This window comes from Thermobia domestica, chromosome 4 (assembly GCF_964235325.1).
Source record: "Thermobia domestica chromosome 4, izTheDome1.hap1.1, whole genome shotgun sequence".
NCBI classification, from domain to species: domain Eukaryota; kingdom Metazoa; phylum Arthropoda; class Insecta; order Zygentoma; family Lepismatidae; genus Thermobia; species Thermobia domestica.
The window spans coordinates 218,839,170-218,845,169 of record NC_137457.1 but is presented as its reverse complement, the minus strand read 5'-3'; the positions used below and the strand labels follow the sequence as shown (position 1 = coordinate 218,845,169).

General features: G+C 34.4%; 1 protein-coding gene across 2 annotated transcripts in view; it reads left to right on the top strand.

The window, feature by feature from the left end:
• Positions 1–1,204: 1,204 nt before the first annotated feature.
• The window catches only part of Syn2 (Syntrophin-like 2), a 1,212,019-nt gene continuing 1,207,223 nt past the window's right edge, over positions 1,205–6,000 (top strand). For both annotated transcript variants that reach the window (XM_081755484.1, XM_081755486.1), the window contains exon 1: positions 1,205–1,468. The gene's annotated coding sequence lies outside the window, so the exon portion shown is untranslated. The remainder of the gene's footprint in view (positions 1,469–6,000) is intronic.

The window sequence follows — 6,000 nt, the reverse complement described above, 5'->3', positions numbered from 1 at the left end:
TCACAACACTTTTCCCCAGATTGTAAATCGTATGTGTAGAGTGGCGTATGTAGGATTTTGTTTTGGGGGGCTTGAGAATCAGTAAGAAGCATTTGTGTTATACATATAATGCGAAAAAATAATAATGATATTATTTCGGGGGAGGGAGCTTTGAGCCCAATAGCCACCCCCTAAATACGCCATTGTACTGTATGTGAACCTGTATTTAGACATGAATTTGCATACCGAGTTTCATCTTCCTACCACGAGGAATTCGTGAGATATTCTCTCTTTTTTTAACATAAAATTTAATTACCTTTTCCCCTCTTAAGACCCCTTCCGACCCCCTTAACATACGAACCTAAAAGTTATATAGGGCTATAGCCTACGGTATCGTTGATAAAATTACTTTGAAATATTCCAAATCAACGATCTGGATTTGTATGTGGGAAAATACACAATCATTTTTATACATAACTCATTTTGATTTCGAAATATTGTATATTTTAAATACTGAGTAGGAAATGCCACACATTTATGATTGAAAAAAAAAAAAAAAAAAAAAAAAAAGAGTTCCACGTTACGGGTTAAGTTGGCACTTGCCTACTCGTTCGCCAGGTATACCTACTGGTCCTACTGGTATACTTAGGATCTGTATCTCTCTATCTTACCCATAAAGTGATCTCATAGTCAATTTATTCCTCCTACATCTATAACTTTAGAAAATATTTATGGGACATTTTACCATATTTAGTAATTGACATCATTGTTCCCATGTTCTCCGTTTACCGTGGTAAACCCGGGTTCTGTTTTCGGTAGATGATAGGAATCCCTGTTCAGGGCATATATCCACATTTCAAGTAATGTTGGTACTGAAAAGGACTTCGGAACAAACAAAATCATTTGTTTCCAGTTCAGTAAGTTCATTGATAATATTGAGACAGGTTGTTGGTTCTACGCTAGCATATGGCACTGTGAATGAAGGGCGTGAAACTTTGTGATTTTCCAATTCAAGAGAATAAAATGAGATTTGTAATTTTAAGCATAAAGTGAAAATTCCATTGCTAGTTAGTATCACTGACAATTTTGGTGTTGTAGCTTGATGTAATTCGATGTTCAAATTGATGACATTTCACGCAATGCGGTTTGTCGCGTTGCGTATCTTGAATGTTATCGTGTGCTGCCATCTGAACTATTTTTCGTAAGTTAGGAAAACAAATGAAGGCAAGAATTCACACTAGTTTTTTGGTGTCTGCAGTGGAGTTCTGAAAAAGTTAGTTTGGTAGTAAGAAAATAAAATTTGTTTCGTACGCGATTGTGAATCTTGGCGGTAATCATGCTGACATGAAATAGTGTATTCAATATATATTGTAGATAAGTTTTCTCAAAATAGCATATTCTCACGCTTGCGTATTTTAATGTGTTCTCCTCGCATAAATCAGCGAAGGCCTCTATGTAAATAGTAAGGAAGAGGGAGGTCTAAAAATTGGTAAGTAGAGCGAAGACGATAGTTTAGCGGTGATACAATTCCTGATGAACTTAGGGTTGTATTATTTCAGTATTGCTGATAATTATTCTTCTAGTCGTTTGCATACTTAATTATCAATATATTCGATCGATATTGGAAATGAAACATATATTTTGATTGATCAGAAAATAAATATTGCTCACAATAAATACTTGAGTGTGAAGTGCATTTGTAGTTTACAATTTCATTCATTTTATTTATTTTTTCAAATTTTGCTTTTCGTATTTGAATCTATGGACAATTTTATTGTGACTTTCTAAGTAGGCCGATGTATATGTGTAGAGGTGTTCTTTTTTATAAGATAATTTGGGATTTTCTTTCGCATTCTAGGCTATTATTTCATTAGAAGTTTTTTGTTGTTTAAATTAAATAATGCTAAAAAATAGTAAAGTGATGTAAACATGCATAAATCAGCTGTCACTTTTACTCTGACAGAAAGTGATACTGGGTAGGCGTTGCCAATAAGTTAATTCTCATTGGTTTATTTTTTATAATAGTTTTAATTTCATGTGCGTGTTTATTGAAGAGCTTATTAAAGGTCTGCGAACATTGAATCACACACTTTTCATTGTATGTTATTCCAAAATCAACGTCAACAACTTTAACAAGGTCTTCGTAATCTTCTAGGAAAATGAATTTGTAAAATTTGCAGAAGAAATATGGAATGTTATTCCAAGAGAGAATGTAATCCAAACTATGTGCTTTTAAACACGTAATAGTTCATGAGGAAGTCATGATGAACTGAGTTTATATGTCACTGCAGTATGTTAAGTCATAATTCGTAACGATAAAGCTGGTGACACGTAAAATATCTAGTAACATGAAGAACACAGTGTTTCCATTATCCTCGCTTATACTCATACCTACCATCACTGACACTCCTGCTACCTACAAACACGCGGTGTAGGCTTGCTGGCTTTGCCCTGCCCTGACTCGATTTGATAGCATTCGTACCTTTTAGTGGCCCTCTAGCACAGGTTGGTTCATGTTTTTCGTACTATCGCTTTTATGCCATACATGCGCACAACATATGTCATTTAATGGTTAAGCCCTCCTAAAGTGAATTTGCACTAATCAATGCAACTGTACCCCTAGGAAACAATTTATAAGCCTGCTAGTAGTCCATTCCTTGAAGAAAGAAGTTGTAATTCTTGCTTTAAATGTGGACAAACTGGAGTAGCACGCTGTAATATAATATAGTGATGTAAACATAACTACATGAATAAACTGTCATTTCTACTCTGCCAGAGGGATTGCATATACGTTATTCGTTTTACACTTCCTTAATTTCGCACTTGTTTGCCGAAGAGCATATTTGTTCTGCTTGAAGATAGCAATCCATAAGAAAAAAAAAAAGGAAATAAGGTTGAACATTATTTATTTTTCCTATGTTGAATTTTGCTGCGAATTTATTTGTATTTTTAGCTCCCGATGTAAGCATACGGGAGCTTGTAGTTTTACTCCATGTATGGGGAAGGTTCTAGCGTGCTGGTCCACATATATATATATAGGTGAAGGTAATGTTAGTAGCCAGGATGGTTCCTTTCTTTATCAAAGCTTAATGTTCAATTTACATAGAAATGCCGAGCGAGTGATAGCGAATAAAGACGGGTTTGTAGCAGGTTGATTACTTTCTTTAATGACTCAATTGGGATGCACACCAATGTTCTAAAACCCTGCCATATTTGTGTATGTTGTAGTTTATTTCTCGGAAACTACTGGTTGCATCTAAACCGAATTCGGTGGAGAAGAAGCCCATCAGATAATAAAGATCGCTTTATTTGGCGCGAGCTCGGCCAGGGACAGGTTTTCGGCTCGACTTGTTTATGATGCTTTAGTTCTTGGTAACTAGTGGCCAGATCATTGCGAAATTTGGTGAGAAAGGATCTTATTGTCTAAAGAATGAAGATTGCTATAGATGGCCAAGTTTGGCCGGGAACAACCTCGACTCGTCACCAAATGCTGTATTCGATAGCTTTGTCTTCTGAGTTCGCTTCAGCTGGGCTTGATTAGTAGTATTCTTTTTAGTCCCCCCCTTCCCTGGTTGATTGTACCAAGTAGATCTTCATATATATATGTATAGTAATTTAGCCTTAACTTAGATGGTGGAAAATTCACAGCAGGGTTGTTTTTTCGTGTGTGTGTGTGTGTGTGTGCACTATCTTCTCTTGTTTTACTACTATAGGGTGAGGAAGATTAGTATTCCTTACTTCATGCTATTAGAGAGGAAATGGAGGAGGGACAAGGTGGATTTGGATGAAACTGGATATAGAGAAAGTTTTTCTTGCAACTGAAGATATTTTTTTAAAGGGTTAACTTTACAAAGTCCTCCAGTTACTGTCTTCTGACAGACATGAACAATGGCAGTGCTTTCTCCAAATTGCCTTCTTCAATGTTTAGTTTCTTATTTATTATTATGATGAAATCAGCCTCAAATGCATTTTTCCCTATTTCGCTCGCGGTTGTACTATCTTCTACGTATTTGATGGTATACGTGCGATATCAGATACGTGATAATGTTATCATCACGATTTTTTTTTTTCGACACAAATTAATAACCACTAAATTTCTGATTTCTGATTGTTTCCTTTACCTTAACGAGAAAACATAAGACATGAAACTCAAAAATATAATACTAATTTTCCCTTTCCTTTCGTTGCTTGGTATGTGCAAGTATCTGCCAGTATAATTATAGGCTTGTATGGTCTTTAGTAGATTTATAAAATTAGTTGGTTTCCATTGTAGTTTCAGTCTGATAAAGTAATGATGCACTATTATGTTAAATAATTACCCAGTACACGCTGTGGATTCTATTCGTTTTTATAACTAGGCTAGGACGTGTTCTTTCAAGCAAACTACCAATAATATTCAATTGGTAACAACCCAGATCAAGTTCAATTTTATCTGTACACATCACAGAAGCAGTAACCCTGATTCTGTTACCACAAATTTCATTATTACTACTGCTTCGTGCTCACACACGTACCGGTACTAATTCTATGCCTTTCATTTCCACAATCAACAGTCACAATTCTCAAGTCGATTTATTAAATCACCTACTTCATAAGTAAATTTTATTTAACAATTTATCGATTTAGCTTTATTTATATAACTAAGGTGTCAGTATCAGGATAATTACCCCAAGTAAAATTTTCTCTATACAATGTAAAAAGATTTAAAGCCGCGGTGGTTCAGTGGTAGAGCGATTACCGTTCGCGCGTACGCGTGGGATCCCTGGTTCGATCCTACCTTCCTCTAAATAGGCTTTATAGTGGACAAACGCCATGTGCGTGAGCTTTCTCAGGGTTCTTTCGTTTCTTCCCGCTTTCGTCATTGCACCATTATCATCCATCTCATTATCACCGTCTACTTTAGCCTCGATGCATAATCATGACAGATTAAACTAAACTAATGTAATAATAATAGTTTTTCTTCTGATTGCAACATGCTACAGTTTCTATTACGCTTTCCTCCATATCTTATCTGAACATCACTCATTCTAGCTTTGGAACTTCTTGTATAAAATAGAAAACGAGTTCTGACCAAAGCATATAGTATTTAATAAATAATATAGTTACAGTTTCGGCAAAGTATCTTCGCCTTCATCAGTCACATTATCAAGGCAATGTGTCTGATGAAGGCAAATATACTTTGCCGAAACTGTAACTATATTATTTATTAAATAGTGTATGCTTTGGTCAGAATTCGTTTTTATATTTCATATTTCATGAGTACCGTATCTTATATTCTGTTTCCCAGCTCGGGCAACAATTTCATTGTCGAAATCAATGGGCCAAATATTGAAAGAAGAATTAGGTATTGCCTTAATTTCTCAGCCTTTATTTGCCATAAATGTAGGGATAAAGTTTCCTGCATATCTAAAAAGTCAGGGAAATTGAACCAAATAAGGGATTAATCGGGAAACTTTTTTATTTTTATTTTACTTTATTTATTTATTTATTTATTTATTTACTTTTACATCTAGCTTCATCCCTATTATCTCACGCATATTAATATTAGCTAAAATTTAGTTTTTGAAACTTTTCCATACAATTTCATACTGCAAAGCTCTTGCTTTTAATAAATCAAATGAAATAAAATGAATGAGGAGAGCTCTATACATTTCGCAACATACTAGTAGCCAAGATTTTAGTTTTATTATCACTTTTTTTTCTTTTATAGGAATAAGTGCAAAATATTGTCATAATTTTCTTGCATATTTGTTTACATTTTCGCAAAAATGCTGAAATACTTGCCATATGAAACACTTGCAACTCATTGTATTCTTTGTGTTAATATATTTAGTTTCTTCAATATTTCGTCTAAAAATCTTCAAACTTGATCACGAAGATGAAGTGAGATTGTTTTAGATGTTTCAGGAATTAGTGAGCAGTGAAGCATAAGAGTTGGAATATGTTTTAACACGAAGACATTTTTTATAGAATATGTGTCAAATACCATTAATTTGCTAAACAAAATTCCGCTTAAAACGC